Below are 21,257 nucleotides of genomic sequence, written 5' to 3'. Positions count from 1 at the left end.
CCAGCCAGGCTCTCTGAGCCCCCAGACATTCCCGCCCCTGCTGTTCCCCTTCCCGTCATCTTCACGCCCTTCACCCCATCCCTTGTCCTGTCTTTCCACATTAACTGGTCATTAGTCCAAGTTTATATTTTTATTATTTGTTGTGCTTACTCAATCGACTTTTTTGATCACAATTCCTAAATTAAGAAGCAGATAAATGGGGCACGGTTTGTTTCTTTAAAGAGCTCACTAAAATAAGTCATTTAGTCAGCAGCTCTCAATAGGAAAAAAGGTTACATGATCCCTCATCCTCAGGATGCCAAACAGCTCATTTAACTTGAGTCTCCCCAGTGATCCGACAGCTCGACTGCCCGTTTCAGCAGAATCTAGTCCAATCTGCTGGGGAAATGGTAAAATTCTCTCCACCAGGAAATTTCCCACCGAGGAAACTAGGGCAGACAGGCCCGCGGAGCAAGCCGATGGCCCAGGCCTCCCTGGCATCTGCACCTTCCTTCTGTCTCACACTTAATACCAGGAGGCGGGACTGTGCGAGGGCAGGGGCCAAACGGGGGAGGGCCCCCAGGGCAGAGGGGTGCTAGCAGGAAACCACAGCTCCCTGGGCTGGCAGACGGGTGGGGGGCGGGGTGTCCCTGAGGACCAGAGTCTGAGCCTGTTAGGAAGCAGAGCTACGGAAGACACACGGGGCTGCCAGAGCGGCCTCCTGGGCAAAGGGAGACAGGCCTCCAGTCTCGCCAGTGCCTGCCTTGGGGCTGAACCTGCCCAGATCCCAGCTGGTAAAGGGGCCGGGAGATGGAGTTCTCAGCCTGCGGAGCCGAGCAGAGGGCAGGCGTGGAGTGGGTCTGAAAGCAGCAGGAGACTGGCACGGTGAGCGTGTGTGTGTGAACACGGGTCTGGCCAGAGACAGGCGCCGACACTTTAGCTCACACTTTCTCAAGAAGCCCCTCGGGGTGCCCTGAGTACACGGCAGCCCCTCGCACGCTGCCAGGGTCCCGCCCCCGTGGACAGGTGGACAGCCCAGCACGAGCAGCACAGAGGCCGGGTCCGGGGTCCCTGGGACAGGGGTTCCAGGGTCCTCAGGGCCAGCAACAGTGCACACGTATCCACAAACACGTGTAAGTAAATGCCTGCACACTCTCCTCCTGACACACATGCACTGCACACTCTGACACACACACAGTGTGGCTGAAACTCCTAAGAGGCTGTAAAACTTTCTCTTAATGTGATCTAAAACTCACGGCTGTGGTGCGGGGTAAGCAGGCTGATAACATCTGTGGAAGTGGTTGATAAATTCAGGGTGTGTCTCACACAAGTGCAGAGACGGTGCCCGGGGTGTAAGCGAATCTCTCTGGTCTAAGCTCCCTGGGTGGGAGTAGGGGCGGCCTGGGCGTGAGGGGAGGGGGTCTCAGGGTCACAGTGTGTAGAGGTGCCCCGACCCACGAGAAGGCAGAAGGACAGCACCAGTCGCCCGGCGCAGCCCCAGGTCAGAGGTGTGCAGACAGCACCGCCAGCTAACTTCAGAACACTCTTCACCCAAAAGGAAGACTGTGGTCAGCGGTCACCCCCGTCCTCCACCTCAAGCCCCTGGCTGCCCATAATCACCAGTGAGGGCCCCGCGCTGGGAGGAGGGAGCTGGGGTCACAGTGGGGACTTAGGATGCAGCCTCATGGCCCTGGGGCAGATGAAGGGGTCCGGGGTGCCATTACCCCTGGACCCAGACGGGCAGGTTGCAGGAGACAGAGATGCTCTTGGGCCCAATTCCACTGACACCAGGGAGCCTCTGGCGGCACCTGGTCGGGGAGGCTCCTGAAACCCTGCAGGGGAGAACCCAAGCCTCCCACCCCCCACTGCCATCACCGAGAAGGATGAGCTTCCATGCAGGAGGTGGCGTGGCTACACTGGCCACCAAATCAAGATTAATGAAGCTCCCACCAGGATTAATTACCATGCTCCCAGACCGAAGCACTTCCAGCATCCAAAAGGGCATGTCTGGCTTGAACAACGCAGGGGCGGGGGGACACGCCACGTGCCTTAACCCCTCTCCGCTCCGTCTGAGGCAGTGCTGAGGAAGCAAGTGAAGGGGGGCACGCTGGTGCCCCGAGTCTCAGATCTGTATTAACTTTCATCCCAGTTGTCCAGCGCCCGTGTCTCTGGTCAACACAGGCCCTCGACAGGTCACGCAGCCACAGTGCAACATGGGGCATGGAGGCTGGCTCAGTCACGCTCTTCCGCACCCCGCCTGAGCCCACGCGCACCACCCAAGGCTTCCACGCAGGCAGAGCGGCCCGGGCGAGTCCAGTCAGGGCCAGTGACCAGTCACGTCCATGGCCACGGCCTGGTCTGGAGGAGCAGTCAGAGCGGCCCAGCCTGGGGCCTCACCCTCAATTCCCCTGTGCCCCATCCCCACGCCGTCCATCCGAGCCCTCGACCAGAGCCAGGGCAGGCATCAGGCCGAGGCAGCCACATGTGCACAGACGAGACAGGGAGACCCCCTCTCAGAAAAGGGAAACCAGGCAGCTCAGACCAGCCCCCTAGAGGACGGTGGGGAAAGCGCCATGCCCCCCAATGGTCACCTTAAAGCGTCTGAAACCCAGGAAGGAGACACCGGGCCGCGGTCTGGCGGCGGGAGTCCAGGGTAGGCTTGTTTGTCCTGAGGGCGTCCACACCGTGGGAGGAAGAGCTGAGCGGCCCCCTGCGGTGGGGCCCACCTGGAAGAGACTTTGACAGAAACTGCCTGTTGTTCTAAACCCTGGTCCCATCACGGACGTGCGTTTCAGCATGGGCTGGATGGACTTCTGGCCTTACCTTTCAGCTCTGGTGACAGAAACCCAAGCCTTGAACTTCAATGAAGTCACCTGCTCGAGGAATGCCCCGAGCGCCTGCCGGAGCAAATGCAAATCGTCTCCGGGGGGAGAGAGCCCAGGGCATGTCACACTTGATGCTTGGCCCGAAACTAAAGCTTGGGCCAGAAGGAAACAGGATGCTGTGAGTGTGCGCGACCAGGGAGGGCAGGGGGCAGGAGACCCACGGGGAGCAGGATGAGAATCTGCAGGGCTGGCGTGAACGTGAAGCCTGTCGCTGATAAACATGATAAGACCAGGGGACAGGCCCCACTGTGGGTGACGCAGCCAAGGAGGAAATGAAGGGACCCGGAGACAGAGCAGGAGAGGGGGCCCACCTGAGCACTCACACATGCAGAAGAAAGGGCAAAAAAACGAGAAGACGACAAGGCCTGGGCTGGAGTCACAGCAAGGAAAAAAGGACAGAAAGACGGAAAAGGATATTTAGGGCTGAGAAAAGACATCAACCCACAGATTCAAGAACCCAGCAAATCCCAAGCAGAAATAGTAAATGTGCATCTAGACGTAGCAGAGAGAAACTGCAGAAAACGAGAACAATGGAGACCAAGCAACCGGGCGCAGAGTCGGAGGGCAGCAGCGGCCTCCTGACGTCCAGGTGTAGCTGGCCTGGGCCCACAGGTAGGGTGGACGGAGTCAAGAGGAGAAGGAAAACCTGCAGCCAGAAACAAAGGGCGCCACATGTAAGGGTCCTCCCGGGGCAGGCGGTAGGCCTGGGTCCCTGAGCACTTTAACAAACCTCCAGAAAGGGCAAGGTGCCGCTCTGTCTGGGAGAGAAGTCGATGGCAATAGGACTTCCCTGGTGGTCCAGGGGCAAGGCTCGGCGCTCCCATGCAGGGGGCCCGGGCTGGATCCCTGCTCGCGGAACTAGAGCCCACTGTCACAACTATGAGTTCACGTGCCATAACTGAAGATCCCGCGTGCCAAAGATTCAAATCAAAAGGCCCACGTGCTGCAACAAGACCCAGCGGAGCCAAACAAGTAAACACATACTAAATAAGAAGCAAAAACCTGACCAAAAAGAGAGGTTGGGGTCAGCGTCAGGGCTGGAACACATAAGTTAAAAAAGCGGGTGGCAGGGACCATCCTGGTGGTTCAGCAGTTCAGACTCGGAGCTCATCCTTGTGACCCCACCTCCCGTCCTAACCTCCAAGGACAGGGTCTCGGGAAACAGACACCTTCTCCCTCTGGGAGGGTGAAGGCTTGCTGCCTGGGTCTCCAACAGCCCGAGAGAAGGGGGTGGCAGTCTGGGGTGGGGGCTCCCCACTCCCAGGTCCCCCAGGGAGCCGAGGGCAAGCTGTCCCGAAACCCACTTCAAACACTCTGCTGGGGGGCAGACAGAGCCCCCCATCACCTCGAGGGCCACCGCCCCCTCTCTGCCAGCCTGAGCTCTCTGCCCCCACACCCTGCCACTCTCCACACCCCGGCATGCGGGGGGGAGCCCCACATGGCCGGGGGCCAGCTCCTCACCTGCACACGGCCCCTCACACCCCTGTCCTTCTGCTCCCCACAGCCCCCCGGCCCCCCGAGTCTTCACCCGAGACTCCCTGGTCCCTCTGTCTATCCGGAGCACACCCTCCTGACGACCCCCTCCGGAGAATCCTCGAGTCTATCCCAGCACACCCTCCATGAGCTGGTGGAGCGCGGGGCCCGGCTATGAGCGTCTGCACCCAGCCCCCCACAACACGGCAGCCAGAGAGTGAGTGAGTGAGGCTCGCAAGGCCCCGCAGCTGCGTCCTGCAGGTGGCCCCAACCCAACAGCCCCCATGGGGGTGCTGTGCCCTCCCGCCTCCCGCCTGAGAGGAGCCCAGAGCCTATCCCCAGGGGACCGTCAGCAGGGCTGGGGGCTGAGGGATTGCTGGGCAGAGAAGGGTCTGCGGGGGCTGCCCCACTGGATGCTGGGGCGAGCGGAGGGTGTGACTCTCTGGCCTGGCTGCTCAGACAGGGAGGGCTGTTTTTAAAGGACAGATCTTTTCCATGCGATTAGCCTTTCCCTTTGGGGTCCTTTTTTCCCCATCCCCCACCCCGTGCCCGCCTATATGGCTAGTCCTCTGCAGAGAACCTGGAACTGAAGCTGAAACTGGAAGAAGGCTGAGGGGATGTTCATGGAGGGCAGCGCCCCTCCTCTGCGGCAGAGGCTGGCAGACAGAGGACCGTCGTGGGATGAGCTCCTGACTGTGGCCCCCAGACCCGGGGCCTGGACTTGGGCTGGACACCAAGGTGCATCCCCACCCCCGCCGCCGCCTGCAACGTGAACTCAGGCACGCTGCGGTGAGCCTCGGTCAACCCATCTGTAAAGTGGGCTCCTGCACGGCCTGCACCTTCCTCCTCCGGGCCTGGCACCAGTGAGGATGGCCCTGTTATTATAACATTCACAGAGGACATTCACATGGAGGACACTCTCACAGAGGACTCTCTCACAGAGGACACTCACAGATGACTCTCCTCACAGAGGACACTCTCACAGAGGACTCTCCTCACAGGGGACACTCACAGAGGACACTCTCACAGAGGACTCTCCTCACAGAGGACACTCACAGATGACTCTCCTCACAGAGGACACTCTCACAGAGGACTCTCCTCACAGGGGACACTCACAGAGGACACTCTCACAGAGGACTCTCTCACAGAGGACACTCACAGAGGACTCTCCTCACAGGGGACACTCACAGAGGACACTCTCACAGAGGACTCTCCTCACAGAGGACACTCACAGAGGACACTCACAGAGGACTCTCCTCACAGAGGACTCTCTCACAGAGGACACTCACAGAGGACTCTCTCACAGAGGACTCTCACAGAGGACTCTCACAGAGGACTCTCCTCACAGAGGACACTCACAGAGGACACTCTCACAGAGGACTCTCACAGAGGACACTCACAGAGGACACTCTCACAGAGGACACTCACAGAGGACACTCTCACAGAGGACTCTCACAGAGGACACTCACAGAGGACACTCTCACAGAGGACTGTCCTCACAGAGGACACTCCCACAGAGGACTCTCACAGAGGACACTCACAGAGGACACTCTCACAGAGGACTCTCACAGAGGACACTCACAGAGGACTCTCACAGAGGACTCGCCTCACAGAGGACACTCACAGAGGACACTCTCACAGAGGACTCTCACAGAGGACACTCACAGAGGACACTCTCACAGAGGACTCTCACAGAGGACACTCACAGAGGACACTCACAGAGGACTCTAACAGAGGACACTCACAGAGGACACTCACAGAGGACACTCTCACAGAGGACTCTCCTCACAGAGGACACTCACAGAGGACACTCTCACAGAGGAATCTCACAGAGGACACTCACAGAGGACTCTCACAGAGGACACTCTCACGGAGGACTTTCCTCACAGAGGACACTCACAGAGGACTCTCCTCACAGAGGACACTCCCACAGAGGACACTCACAGAGGACACTCTCACAGAGGACTCTCCTCACAGAGGACTCTCACAGAGGACACTCACAGAGGACTCTCACAGAGGACACTCTCACGGAGGACTTTCCTCACAGAGGACACTCACAGAGGACTCTCCTCACAGAGGACACTCCCACAGAGGACACTCACAGAGGACACTCTCACAGAGGACACTCACAGAGGACACTCTCACAGAGGACTCTCCTCATAGAGGACTCTCACAGAGGACTCTCCTCACAGAGGACACTCTCACAGAGGACACTCTCACAGAGGACTCTCCTCACAGAGGACACTCACAGAGGACTCTCCTCACAGAGGACACTCTCACAGAGGACACTCACAGAGGACACAGGCATGAGCAGGGGCCACTCCTGGGGGACCTTCTGCTGCTTCCTGGAGAGAGCTACCAAGGCACCTGGCACTTCACCCAAATCCTGAATCCCATTTTCCACTCTGTTAAGCAAGCACCATGTGTGGCCCCCCTACCCCTGGTGTTACAGGAGAACTTGCAGGGAAGACGTGCAGACTGACCAGATGGCAGTGGCAGGGGGCCTGGGGCTGGAACCCTTCCTGACCCTGGAAGGAGTTTGCAAGACGTGGAAACAGTCGGAGGAACCAGCCCATCTCCCAGGGTCTTGCAGAACTTGTGAGTGCGGTCCAGTGGCCTGTGCCTGAAGCAGGTCCTCAGGCAGCCCCTCGCCCACCTCTGGAGGTGATGGAGCCCCGGGCAGGGTGGCAGAGGGAGGACCACACGGGACGCGGGATGTGCAGGCTCTGGTTGTGGCCGGCAAGTCCGTGGAGGGATAAACGCTCCCGGGAGCGGCTCCGAGGGGGCAGGCACCACCCAAGCCGGGGGTGGCGGGGTAGCTACCCCTCCATCCCCACCTGGGAGCCAGTCCCCTAAGTGAATCCCGTCCCCGGCCTCCCTGAGCACTCCCACCCTGCAGAGGTCAGGGAGGCCGGGGCAGGTGATGGCGGGAAAGACTAGTGCAGACCCCTCATCACACATGCAGGGATGAGCCAGCAGACACAAGCCGACACACACACACACACACATTCCCATCCTCCCATCCCCCAGGGGGGCCAGCCAGCCTTCTCAGTGCACAGCTGCTGTGGCTGTAATTCTAGCCTGGGGTCCCGGTGACATCATTTACCACCCACGAGACCCAGGACCTCAGGCACATCACCTCACTCCTCCGAGAGTCCTTCCTCGTCGGTGAGATGAGTCCACCCTCCAAGACTGTTCTAAGAATCGGGGGGCAGGCATGTGTCCCCCTGTCCACCATCACTGTCCCACTGCCTCTTGGACACCCCAGGGCTGCCTGCTGCCTCCCCTGGAAGTTCACCAGCATTCCGAATGTCGGGCAGTAGAGACACCCCGCAAAACAGGCAAGCCCAAACCCCAGAATTAAGGACTGAGGGCCCTGCCCCTCCCCCAGAAAGTTCACCCTGAGAAAGAGGCCCCCTTCGCTCTGGGAAGCACCCTCCACCCCAGGGTTCTGAGAGTCAAGGGAAGCCGGGAGACCCACACCCACTGGGAGGGCAGCAGAGCATCTGATTACACAAGCCTGCTTGGTCCCCGCGCAGTATCTCATGCAGCAGCGACGATCCATTAGTCACCATCAATTATTCATCCCCGTCAGGGCAGAGCCAGGCACACAGCATGGGAGCAGCTGGAGCGGGGACCCACAGCCACCCCACCTCCCGTCCCCCTAACGGCAGTCAGTGGTCTCTTCCCCCCGGGGTCCCATGGACGCCCACCTCTGCAAAGTGACACTGTATCCAGATGGCTGTCACCCTGCTGAACAGATGGCCAGCAAGGCACTGGCCACGCTGAGGCCAGCACTCGGGAGCCTCCTGACAAGGATTTCCAAGAATCGAGAAGCTCACAGACCTGCTCTCTACCAAGGTCGACAGGCATGTCTGGTGGCAGACGCGTCTGGGCAGAATGTCCCAAGCTCCGTGTCCCCAGAAAGATGCCACTGCCAATGCAGCCCCAGCCTCTTCCTGAAGGTGCCTTCCCCAAGGAGAGGTCACAGAACCCTGGACTCTTGCAGACAAAGAGGACAGGCCCTCAGGACCCAGCCTGCCGGGCACCAGGGTCCCTCCAACAGCATGCAGCTGAGTGCCCGCAGACAGGGCCCCCAGCCCAGCATTCATCCGGTCAACAGTCATTCAGCATCTTCCAGGGACCAGTGCCAAACAGGACGCTGGTTTACACCCAACAAGCCCAAGTCCTTGCTGACCTGTCTTCCTGAGAGTGGGCTACAGTCAGGCTTCATGGATTCACTGTTGTTCACGGGGGCCCGGAGGGGATGAGATGGGGAACAGGTTTAGGGCAGAGCCTGGAGCTCCCACAGTGAGGCAGAGGCCCCAGCTTGCTCCCCCAGCCTGGCCGCGTTCCCCAGAACCATCTCCCTGTTTGGCACTAGTTTTCCAGACTGGACCTGAGCAACAAGCTCTCCCGGTGCCAGAGGGAAGCCCCAGGCCTCCTTTCCTGCCACAAGAACTGTCCACACATGGACACCGATCTTGTCTGCCAAGACGTGCACACTCCACTCTTGGATCTGGTCCTGCCCATCGGGGAGGAAGGCAGTGGACCACCTGGTGTGAATGTCACGGGGAAGCTCTGCCCGACACAGTCTGGGGGAGGGGCCAGGGAGGGGAGGCCTGGGTGACAGGGACCCCAAGCAGGCCCCTGGCATCTCTGAGTGCAGTGTGAGGGGAGGGGCACCCAAGGGGAGACAGCAGGTGGCCTGAGTGCGGCCTGGGTTCTTGCTTTTGCTAGGTAAATCCTGGAGGGTCCTAGTGGCCCCTTGAGGAGGGTGGCAGCTGAGCTGTCTCTCATAACTCGAGGGATGAACGTTAGACCTTTGGCCCAGCCATGTGCCCTGGACAGGAAGCCGGGAGGGTGTGGGTGATCAGTTTTGGAGGGCATACAGTGGTCCAGGAGGCACTGTGGGTGGGAGGGTGGAGGGGAAGGGCCAGAGGCAGGAGAGGCTTCCTCCACCCAAGGGTGTCCTGAGCTCTGGAAGCAGAGGAACAACCCTGTCCAGGTGCATCGAGACGCTGGAAAGCAGTGCCGCCCTGCTCCAGGGCCCTCTGAGTCCTGAGCAATGCCAGTCCCTGCCCACCTTCCCTGGCACTGGGTCCCATCGCATCCTGCCCACCCACACCTCCTCCCAGCTACAGCTGCCTCCACCCTGCAGCTCCATCACCTGCTCCCACCCACCGATCTCGAATCCCTACGCAGCCCTCTCCCTATTCCAGCCTCACTTCAGGGCAGGGGCCCCGGGTAACCCCCACGGGACAGCACCCACCACAAAAGCTGGCACCTCCCACCACCCCAGGCTGGACGCTGCACGAGAGGAACGGGTGATGAGGCATCAGAACAAAGACAATCAACAAGTCACTGACGCTGGGAGACCACAGCCAGGCTGCAGGACCCGAGGTTGTGTATTCCCAACACCCGCAAGCCAAATGCCCACCAACCCGCGCCACGCCTGCCATGCTGCTGTTAAAGGCCTCGTGGTGAAGGCGATGCAGACACTGGGGCTCACTGTGCGGTGCTTGGAGCCCATCGCCCCGTTCTGTTGTAAACAGAAGGACCCGGGGGAGAAGGGGGCGGGAACAGTGCCCACCGCACCAGGTTTCCCCTCACCCCGCCCGTCTCCCCAGCGGTTGGGAGCGGCCAGCCAGACCATCCTTCCAGGGAGCCGCGCGGGGCTCTGTCCATGGTGCTGAACCGCCGCACACCGCGGCCCGCGTTCTCAGCACCCTGCGGCCTTGGGGGGTTCCATCCTTCTATCATTATCCTCCAATTAAAAATAAATAATTATTTCTAAAGCGGAGGGAGGTTCAAGAGGGAGGGGACATACGTATACCTTTGGCTGATTCATGGTGATATATGGCAAAAACCAACACAATACTATAAAGCAATTATCCTCTGATTTTAAAAAAAAATAGATTTAAAACAACAATGAACAGAAAATTGTCCTGGACCACGGAGACGGGGAAGTGCACCCTCCCAACCTACTCATTGCCTGAACTGGGCAGGGCCACCTGATCTGAGGGGCGGAGATCCTTTCAGAGCAGCTAAAAGCAAGAAGACAGGACTGACCCGGTGAGCCTCAGGAGGAGGAATACACAAGGGAAATGTGGAGGCTATGTGGGTAACAGGAGGGCATTTCAAGGATGTGGGGCGATTCAGAAGGGTCCTGTCAAGAGGCTGGAGGTCAGGTGTCAGGATCTTTCAAGGTCACACGTCCAAAGTCCAAAACCAAGGGTCCAAGGACTATGACCCTCCTGTGGGTTCTTGAAGTCCAGTGAGGGAAGGGGTCAAAACATTACAGCACTGAGCATCCGTCCTCTGTTAGTGGCACAGTAACTTCAGATTAGGTTTATGTTTTTCTAGCATAAACCCTGAGATTCACTGGGAACATTTGGAAAAATATCAGGGTTGTGTTGAAAAGAAGGGGGCTGAGTATATCCAGAACCCCAGACTGGAGTCCCTGCTGAAAGACGGAGAAGCCATATTCCTCAGGGACCTGGCTCGCGACTCCCTTCAGCCCTGAGGTGGAGTGATGGTGGCTTGTGCAGGGCAAACATTCTGCAATTGTGAATGGACCACACCCAAAAGAGAGCTACTTCAGCAGGAGACACCAGCCTCCTGGGTTTAAATGAGCAGAATGGGTGGAAGGGGCACTTGCCTGCAGGCCTCCTGCAGGCCTGACTCTCACACACACTCCCTTACCCCAAGACCACCCCCGGCGCTGATCGCCCTGCTAAGCCCCTCCACCCCGTATCGCCCTCCCCCTCACTGACCCGCCTGCACTCGGCTGTCCCCACACAGCCACCCCCACACCCGCAGAGACCCTGGGACCACGGCAGTCCTGCTGGTCAGCCTACCCTCTCCAGACCTAGCCCGGCCCAGCCCCTCCTCTTGGAAGGCCGTCTCACCACCTGCTCGGTCTTCTGTCACAACGTCCAACCACATTTCTCTTCAGAAATGCCCTCTGCATCCACTTGAAATACTTCACATGTCAGGTTAATCCTATGGCCTCTCTGACCTCATGAATCATTTTTAAAGACATGGAGAGTCTCCCTCATTGGAAGTGGGCTGGGGGTTCACCGGACTGCCACCCCCACCCACATACACATGGAGAACCTGTGGCCACGGGCAATGGCAACAAGAAAGCCCAAGGACACACAGGCCCCTGGAGCGGGCGTTTGATCGCCCCCGTTTCCAGGGACAGCACTGTCCCAGGGCTCCCCGGGGAGTCTGTCTCCTGCCCTCGTTTCTGGGTCTGAAGCATCAAATGCCCTGGCCTCCGTTCACCCCCAAGCCCAGCCTCCCCAGCAATCACACCACCAGCAACTAATACACTTCTCAGAAGCCATATTTCTATTACAGCAGGACAAGAGAGCAAAGGTGTAATTGGGCTCGATGTGATGGAGTGTGACAACTCACAGTTAGCCACATGTGTCATCAAGGGACGTGAACTGGGGACAGTTTATGCCCCAAAACTCATTTCCAAGAGACACCCAGACGGCGCTGACATCAGTGGCAAGGCGAGGAGGGAGCCACAGACTTGTCTGAGGGGGAGACCTTGGAAGGTCATCCACCACGCCGCCTCTACACAAACACTCTCCCTGAAAGGCTCTTTCTCTGCTTCTCTGGAGCGTCTGTCCAACGCCCTCACTTCACCCATCTGATCACCTGCCTGATGTTCACCCTGAGTCCCGTGGCTGGCCCTGTCTGTCTCCACCTCTGATGCTGGCCACCTGGGAAACCCCGGGCACTCAGCCTGGCCTCCATCCCCTGCTCTCCGCAGCGAGGGTCACGGAGTCTTCCTCGTCCCGAATCCCTGTTCCAGCCTCAGGGGACGAAAGGCAGTCTGGCCTCTGCAAACCACAGACACTTTCCTGGGGCTCTGAGGAGGGCCAGCGAGATTTCCTCACCCAACCTCCTCATTTTACAGAGGAAGGAGCAGTGACAAAGAGGGAAAGTGAGCGCCGGAGGCCACCTTGGAACCACGCAGAGGTGACACCCAGCCCCTCTAGCCCCAGAGCCTGCCCCCAACGGAGAGACCCCCTCGACCACCCTGCAGGCCGCACGCTGCCGCACAGGCAGAGCACACCACGCCGGTGCCCGCGGGACCCCGTCTGCAGAGAAGGCCCCTCCACAGCCATGCGTCAGGGTGGGCCCCAGGACCCCACGTGCTGGGCGCCCCTGTCGTAAACCCTCGGGACACTGGGCAGCTTTTCCTCCACACCAGTTACCATAATCGTAACGAAGTGACCCTCTTTTGTTTACCGCCCAGTTCCCTCAGACCTGAGGGCTCTGAGGGCAGGGCCGGCCCGCTCGGTCCTGGCAGGGTGCCAGGACGCTCCTGGGGTGTGAGTGAGTGCAGGCCTGGGGCTGGCTGGGGGCACATGGGTGCAGGGCTGCAGGCTGGGGGCCTGCCAGTGTCAGGACGCTCCCCCCTGCCCCCGAGGCCTGGGACACAGAAGGGATTCCTGAGGCTGAGCGGTGCTCTGAGAGGCCCCTGCTCCAGGCGAGCCCAGCCTGCTGCTGAAAGGACTGCATGAGTCCACACGCTTCCATGCGTGCCTTTCCCCTCCTCCTTTCCCAAGCACGTGTCATCAGGGCAGGCCCAAGTCCTGTCTCACTGCCTCCTGCCAGCCCCTGCCTCTCAGCCCCGCAGCCCTGGATCAACTGCAGGAGGAGCTGCGGCCTGAAGGTACAGCCTCAGGGTCAAGTTCATCCTTGACTTCCAAGGAATGGCAGCGAGAGGGACCAGGGCCCACGGGCAGGCTGCCCACACTGCAGCAGGAGTGATGCGCTGTCTGTGGCACTATGGATCTTGCTCACTCTGAGCCACATGCCTGGATGTGTCCCAAACCCAGACAAGAGGGAAACGCTCTCTGAGAGGGAAGCCAGGCCGTGTGGGCTGCGAGGGGCACCGCGGATCTTTCTAAGGCCAGAGTTCAGGGCCGCAGAACTCAAGCCCTGGGGGTCCCCAGTGACCCTAGAGAGGCTCCAATCACTCCTGAGTTCTCTGCCCACTGGTCCAGCCCAGGGCCACCTCCAGTCATCTCAGGGGCACGGGGAGGATGAGCTGAATGGGGCAGAGCTGAGAGAGCAAAGAATTCCCGCTGCAGCTGGAAAATCCCGTGGAGCACGTCCAGGTCTGAACACCCACCCCCAGCAAAGGACACACTGCTCCACTGATCCCTCTCACAGGAGGGGTTGTCTTTTCCCGTCTCGGTCTCCCCCTACTCCTGGACTCTGGTGGGCAGCCCAGGACAGCTGACCAGGAAGCAGCCACGTGCCAGGGTGGTCCCTCACCCCACGTGACCACAAGGAACAGGACGTGGGGCCTCTGGTCCAGCGCTCACTCTCACCCAGAGGCCACCCTTCTAGTGGCTCTAGGCCTCCTGGCCCCACGCTCCACTCATCTTCCCAGGGTGATCTGACCGCAGCCTCTCAGAGCCAGAGGTGCGAAAGCCACAGAACAGAAGGCAAGACTTCCCGTCCTTCCCGCCTTGGAGCCCAGGGCGCTGAGTTGCAGCCGCAGCTGTGCAGATGCAGGGCCCATCGCGGGCCTGCCTGCACCTGGCTCATGGCGCAGAGAGAGGAGTGGGCCCTCGGCCTCGCAGGAGTGCCAGGCCAAGCTCTGTCACCGCCAGGGCTAGAGCACCGACTCTGCATCTCAGCCCCGAGGCCCAGGGCCCCCCGGGTCGGTGCACCATGCTGAGAACTACTATCCCAGGAGTTCATGGACTGGTGCCCCAGGCCATACCCCGCCTGTCAGTCTCCACTTCGCAATGAGAGCCTGGTCCCCACGTGGGCCATCCACTCCAGTCGCACACGAGATCTCAGCCGCAGGACAGGCAACCGTGGGGCACAGACTGGGGGGCCTTCTCGCCCCCTCCACACCCCAGGGGGAGCCGGGGCGCCTCCCGGGTTCTGCAGGAGTGGACTGGCTGCTCTCACTGCCTGTGCCCCACGGGCGGGGTATCCCCGGGAAGCGCAGACCTGGGGGTGGCTGCCCTGCCCCTGGCCCCCAGCAGCCCAGTGCCCAGCACCAGTGAGCGAACCCAGCTTCCCACCATGCCTCCCCTCCGTCTCCTGCAAGGCCAGGCCTGATTCAGAACCAGGGCAGCCTCATTAAAGCGGTGCCTCTCCTCCCCGGGGGAGAAGCAAACTGGGAGAGCAGGCCTATGCCCGGCACCTCACCCTGCTTCCCGTCCGCGTGGACCGCCACACCTGCACCTTCCTGGGCTCCCGGCGGGAGGCTGGGTGTCAGGTCCCCAGCCTCCTTCCAGGGTCCGAGCCCCCAGCCCCTCATCCCTCAGGCACGACCCGCCCCTCCAGGTGGGAAGAGGGAACCTGTGGGCCCGGCCCCCAGCCTGAGACAGGCGGGTCAGGGGACATGGCTGATGCTGAGGGGAGCTCACAGAGGGCTTCCTCCCTGCAGCAGCAGGAAAGCAGCTCCCCCCGGTCAGCTTCCAAAGGGAGGAGGCGCCCGACCCGCGGCCATCAGTTCAGAGCAAAGTCATCAGGAGGGGCTGCCTGCTCACTCCTTCCCTCCCCGCGCCTGTCGGCTATGACTCTGCGCTCCCTCCACAGCTGACCGCTGGGCAGCCTGCCCCGTGCCCACCTGTGCCAAGGCAAGCAGGACACCTGGGATACCTGGGGGCCTATGGGCCTCATGCATGGCCTGCGGGGGGCGGGGAGCGGGAGGGCTGAGTGCCTCCCCAGGGCCAGGCTCACAGTTGCAGCCGCTACACTCCATACAAATGCATGGAATGGGGGAGTTATACGCTAATTGCAATATTCCCTAACTGCTGACTCGCCGGGGACACTGCTTCAGCCCAGTTCTGGAAGCCTTGTGAGGGCTCTCCGTGTCCAGAGGAGGCCCCGTCCCAAGCAGAGGTGTCCTCCCCACAAACACCTGAGGGGAGCTGCCCCCCAACCAGCCACAGTCCTACCCTGGTCCCAGAGGGCTGGGTGAGGGGCTCAGGCTTCCTGGCTTCTTGTGGAGGGGATGGAGGGCTGCCCACCCTGAGGGAACCTGGTTCTGGCGGGCAGCTGTCCTGGGCAGGGAGCGTCTCGGGGCCCAGCACTGCCCCCCGCCCTGTGGGCACCCTCAGGCTGCTGGAGAGGGTGTGGTATGGCCCAGCCTCCCAGCACCGTTGGGCCCTTTCAGTCTGTCCACACTGGGAGAGGAAGGAAGGGGCACGGTGGGACCGGTGGGGGGTCCATCCCCCCTCCCCCCACCCCACCCCCGCCAGCCTGGGAGCGGGGCTGTGAGTCCCATGAGCATCCCAGCTTCTCGGACCTGTATGGGACAGAGGGGAAGTCAGACACTAACCAGACCCCAGCTCCCTCTCGGTCCCCAGAGCCCCAATATGCATGAGTGCCAGGTGTGCAAGCATACACGTGTATACACACACATCTATACACACACACACGTGCATGAAGACCTATATCCTGGCTGTCAGAAGAAGCCTGTAATTACCTAATCACGACCTTGTGAAGGCTTCTGGTGCCAAGGCTGTCAGAAAAGGCTGCTGAGGCCAGGCCCCAGCACCCCTCTGGTGCACCCACCACGCCTCCCCCCACCGCCCCTTCAGCTCAGGCGCTCCTGAGGCTGCCAAAGCCCCACAGCCAGTCCCACGAAATCCCCGCAGCAGGGGAGGAGGCCGATTCAATTCCAGCAATTCCATCAGGCGTCTGATGCCTGATTTCCTTCTTCCCCTCCCTGAGGACCCGTGCAGGTGGAGCGGCGGGAAGATGGGGAGGGGTGGCTGACGGGAGGAAAGTTCTGAGTGATCTGAGGGCCCAGAGCCGCGCCCCGCCCCGGAGCAGGTGCTCTGAGATCCTGAGCAAGTCACAGAATTTCTCTGGGCGTCCGTCCTCTCACTGTGAAACAGGGCTGCGGAGGCCACCCTGAGGGCCACAGGGACGGAGCTGCATGCTGTTCACCGTGGGGGTGGACTCAGGGAGGGGGAACCGAAAACAGCAGGTGGGCACCCAGCTCCGTGTCCCCCGCAGGGAACGCTGAGCTCCGAGGCCCGACCGACCGGCAGCCAGAGACAACCTGCCCTGACTTTACAACCGCAGCCGGACCCCCAGTCTGGGGCTGCCTGGTGGCAGCAAACCCCTGAGGTTCAGTGGCCATTATACTGGCCCCAGCAACTGATGCCCCACGTTCCTAAGCGGTCAGGGCTGGCCCCTGCCTGGTGTCTGGTCAGATGGTCTCCGGGCCAGACAGGGGGCAACAGTGGAGGCGCTCTAAGGAGGGGGCTCTTGGGACCCCTCTGTGGCCCTTGTATTTGGGGGTCCTTCTTGGTGGGTAACTTTGGACACCTGGCTGAAGCTCAGACGTCTTCAGGGGAGGGGCTGGCAGCCAGGGGCTCCCTCCGGCAGTTTCCGACCAAGGATCCAGATTTACCCGTCACTCTGGCCACCCCCTGAACCATCAGTGCAGGGGTGAAAATGGATTCTGGGACAAGCCGTTCCCAGAAATTAAGTTCTGGTAAGACACAGCTGGGAAGGCTGAAAGCTGGGGGGGCGAGATGCTGGAATGGCCCCTGAGGAAGTGACAGCTGCCCCTCCTTCTCTTGAGTCTTGAAGAAAAGCCGGGGGTGAGGGGTGGGCTCCCCTCAGTTGGGGAACCCAGAAAGAGCCTGGTCTGTGTGCAGAAGCAACTTGATAACGACAAGGCGCTGAGCTGGCTCCGCCACACTCCACACTGTTCCAAACACACTACAGGAATTAGCTTGTTTAATCCTCCCCAGAGCCGGGGTCACCCACGTGAGCTTTATCTCCATTCAGCAGACGGGGCGACTGAGGGCAGAGTTTGACTGAGTCGCCCACGGCCAGCGTGAGTGCCTCAGACCGACACCTGCGACGGGACCTCCTCCAAGGAGCCCACAGGCTTCCTGCTCAGGGGACGTGGGCCTGGAGCCCAGCTTCCCCGACCGGTGGAGGAGCAGTGCCAGCTGCGTGTCTGTGCGATGACGGTTCACGGAGGGAATTCAGGATTCTCTCTGTCCGGTGGGACGTGTTAACAGTCGCCACGTACTGAGAGCTTACCTACCCTGTGGCCAAGTGTCATCAGCTCTGTTTTACAGATGAGACCCACCAGGGCGGGTCAGGTCACCCCATTATATGCTCTCCAAGCAACCTGTGTGCTCGCCTAACACCTGTCATGGTTGTGGTTAATCACCCATGTAATCATCTGTCTAACTGAGTTACTCGCTGGCCTGTAAGTGCCATGAAGGCAGCAACCAGGTCTGTTTTGTTGCCAGCGCCAAGCACAGACAGACCCTCAAAAACTAAAGGCGGAATGACACAGAAACTGCTGCGCAGAGAGGCTGAGGAACGTGCCTCGGCCCCTGAACACAAAGTCCAAGCTGGCCGGGGAACGTGTGCTGTGTTCACACCAGTGTCCACAGTGAGCGGAACAGAGCCGGGCACAGGGCAGTCCTCGCCAATAAGCACTGGCTGAATTAATAAAGTCATGCTCTGTAATTCATGGCCTGGAGATCTGAACCCAGGTCTGTAGGGCTCCCAGCCTCTGGGCTTCCCAGGTGTCGTAATGGTAAAGAACATGCCTGATAATGCAGGACATGTAAGAGAGTCGAGTTCAATCCCTGGGTCAAGAAGATCCCCTGGAGGAGGGCGTGGCAACCCTCTCCAGTATCCTTGCCTGGAGAATCCCATGGACAGAGGAGCCTGGTGGGCTACAAGTCTATAGGGTCGCAAAGAGTCGGACATGACTGTAGTGACTTGGCATGCATGCATGCCTGCTTCCTATGTTAACACCGCCCTGTACCGGGTAAACACCCACGGCTGTTCCCTGTGGCTGCCGTTTCGGTTCAGAAAGCATATCCACATCACCCTGACCCCTGAGTTGTCTGGCTCATGAAAAGCAAGCCCAGCTGTAGCTGGACCTGACATTGGGAACGTCCAACGACCCAGCTGCAACGCCAGGTGAAATAGTTCCTCCTTTCCCACAGCCTTTGACCACCTACGAGGACATTCTGCCCAGGGCGGGGGTGCTCTGCCTGGGAGGCGTCGCTGAGCCACTCTCCCAGCCCCAGAGCCCCAGCCTCCTTCCTACCATCCTAACCATCCCCCCGAACTCCCAGCCGGCCTGCTGCTCCTCCGCCTGCTTCCTCTGAGGGGTCCCAGCTGAGAGACGTCAGAGCCCAGGGAGAGCATGAAGGGGCATGAGAAGTCAGGCGTGCCTGGGGTGGGGCGTGCGGGCCTGGAGAGGACAGGGTGGGGGCTCCTGCAGGTCTCTGCCACGCCAGGGACAGCCCTGTGGCATCTGCCTGAAGCCGCCTGAGGGCGGAAGGCCACAGTGTAAGGTCAGGGCATCTGGCCCCAGCTCCAGACCCCCCCGAAAGGGTCTCTCTGCCCCCGCAGGTGCACAACGAGGTACGCACTGTGCCCGGGGATAGAGCCAGCAGCACTCAGATGAAGTCAGCTGCGAGCTCTTCTGTGGGGAAACACCAGCACCTTTCTCTTTCCCGGTCCTGATCTGTGGGCAGCAGACCCCGAAGCTGAAACACTGAAAGTTGTATTTGCATAACCTGCCCCCTCAACCTAAAAGCTGTTGCCTTAAGAAAAAGCCCTGGACTGCTGGATGAAACTCTTAGCAGAGTAGTCGGGCTCCTCCTCCCGGGGACGGGGGCCAGGTCCACATGAGGCTAGACGTGGAACACTTATCTCTTTCTCCTGCTTCAGCTTTCCAGAAGCTCCCAGCTCCTTCTTGGAGAAGGGGAGCATGCGAACCTTAAGCCTAACAGGTGCCAGAAAAAGCTAAGCCCCCCTGGGGCATCTGCCTGAGAGCCAACCTGGCAGAGGCTAGTCCCCGGAGGAGAGGAGCCCAGGGAGAGGACCCCGCAGCTCTGGTCACTCCCCAGGGTCGTGGAGAGCAGGGGCCCAGGCCGAGCTCTCTGGGCGGCTGCCGTGTGCCTGGCCAGGACCCCTGGCGCTGACTCACCTGGGTGCCCAGACCCATGCTGCAGCTTGCAGGGCCTGCCAGGCTGCGGCTCACCAGGACACCAGGCACGTCCCACTGCATCAGAGCTGCCCTGCCCCTCCCACTGGCCCCCGGGCTGGGCCTTAGGGGCCCTGGGGACAACTCTTCCCTCTGGCTTCTCTAGGGGTAACAGAGATGCAGCCTGGAGGTCAGATGTGGCCCTAAGCAGGGGGAGATGACTTGGGAGGGTTAAGGATGCCCTGCTCTTAACGGTCACACCCTCTGATGAAGTACCCAGGTTCCTGGGGGCCAGTTCTGTGGAAAGAGGACATGCTGTTACACATGGGAGGCTCCCCTCAGGGGGGCAGCGGGGCTGGGGAGGACGCCCTCCAGCTCCCCGTCAGACCCTAGCCCACCTTCCTCTCTCTGAGTGTCCCCAGATCCTAAGGTCCTCCTGTCCCCCAGCCCACCTCACTCCAGGTGGGGAGCCCTCTCTCCTCACTGCAGTGCCCCCTCCTGGGTCAGCGCCTCCTTGTCCTTGCGCTCCTGTATCTCTGCCACCACCAGGGAAAGCAGCTCTCCTCTCCCTGACGGGGGAGGGGGTGTGCTGCAGGGGGAGAAACCAGGTTTTGGTGCCCCCCACATCATGGGCCGGGGGGTGTCCTGGCCGCACCTGTGGCGTGTGGGGATGAAAATGGGGAAGGAGAAGGGATAAGCCATGTCTCTGGAGTTAAAAAATAACCACTCTGTGCCCAGATTTGGGGCAAGAACAGAGGCGGAGGTGGGGGTAAATGATAGGGTCTAGAGAGGGGGAGAGGCATCTGTGCTTCCAGGGCCTGGGTACCCAGCAGGGAGGAGGGCTGGGCTGCCCAGTGCGGGGAGAGCTGCGGGTGGCGGGAGTGCTGCCCAGCGCGGGGGAGGGCTGCAGCGCGACGGGACGTCCTAGGTCTGCTGAGTCATGAGATTTGGAAGAGGTGAGGGGCGCCTGCACCCCCTGGCATCCCTGCCCCAGCTCCTCCGGACCCTCTATTGCAGACCACACCCGTGGCTTGCCTCCGCGCCGTCTCCCCGATCTAGGGTCTCTACCTCCTGGAGCTCAGGACCCTCCCTGCTCCCCCCCACGACGGCGGGGCCGGGGGTCCCCGAAGCTTGAGGTGGAGGCAAAGAGAACCTCGGCTGGAGACCGCTCAGGCGCGCAGCGGTGGGCGAGACGGGAGCGGGGACGTCCCCGAGGCGCGGGAAGAGGGTCGGGGGCGCAGAGCCCGGGGGTGCAGCGGAGTCGGCCCGGCTCTCTGCTCTGCAGCTTGTCCCGGGGGACCCAGGGTGGAAGCTGCCCCCTCCTCCCGCCCCAAACCCGCAGAGCAGCTGCTCCCCGCCTCTCGGGTCCGCTCCCCAGACGCCTCATCTGGACGCGCGCAAACTCCCCCAAAGGACGGTGCGGGCGCCCGGGACCCCCGGCCTCAGAGCTCCGCGACCGCCCGCCCCCGGGAGCGGACCCCACCCGCGGCCCCTCGGTGAGGAGCAGAAACTTCTGAGGAGGCGGTCGGCGCCCCTCACTGCGGCGGTACGACTCACCGGGGTGGCCGGCCAGGAGGGACCTGTGTCCCCGAAGTGAGGGCCGGCGGGCTGCCGGCGACGGCCGAGGGGGCGTCCGCTCGGCCCGGAGTCCCGCGGCGCCCCGGCCCCAACTCGGCCGGAGTGTCTTTGCCGCAAGACTTGCTGAGCTTGCAGCCTGCGCCGCGGCGAGTGAGGCGCGCGACCCGCCGAGCGCGCTGCAGTGCGGGGAGGTGATGGGGGCGGGACAGGGGCGGGGCCAGGAGGAAGTGGGGCGGAGCCGGGGCGGGGACCGGCAGGGGGCAGGGAGGCGCGCGACCCGCCGAGTGCGCTGCAGTGCGGGGAGGTGGTGGGGGCGGGGCCGGGGCGGGGCCTGGGCGGGGGCCCGGAGGATGGGCGGGGCCCGGAGA

General features: G+C 61.3%; 1 protein-coding gene across 2 annotated transcripts in view; it reads right to left on the bottom strand.

Annotated features, from left to right (window-relative positions):
- The window catches only part of SYT2 (synaptotagmin 2), an 81,367-nt gene extending 60,327 nt beyond the window's left edge, over positions 1 to 21,040 (bottom strand). The window contains exon 1 of one of the 2 annotated variants that reach the window (XM_043924112.1): positions 20,869 to 21,040. The gene's annotated coding sequence lies outside the window, so the exon portion shown is untranslated. Of the gene's footprint in view, positions 1 to 8,050; positions 8,064 to 20,868 lie in introns of those variants that run through there. The other variant, XM_043924115.1, reaches the window with a different exon arrangement.
- Between the last annotated feature and the right edge of the window lie 217 nt (positions 21,041 to 21,257).

Source organism: Cervus elaphus, chromosome 14 (assembly GCF_910594005.1).
Source record: "Cervus elaphus chromosome 14, mCerEla1.1, whole genome shotgun sequence".
NCBI lineage: Eukaryota > Metazoa > Chordata > Mammalia > Artiodactyla > Cervidae > Cervus > Cervus elaphus.
Note: the sequence above shows the minus strand (reverse complement) of the source record. Positions and strands in the feature narration are given on the sequence as shown.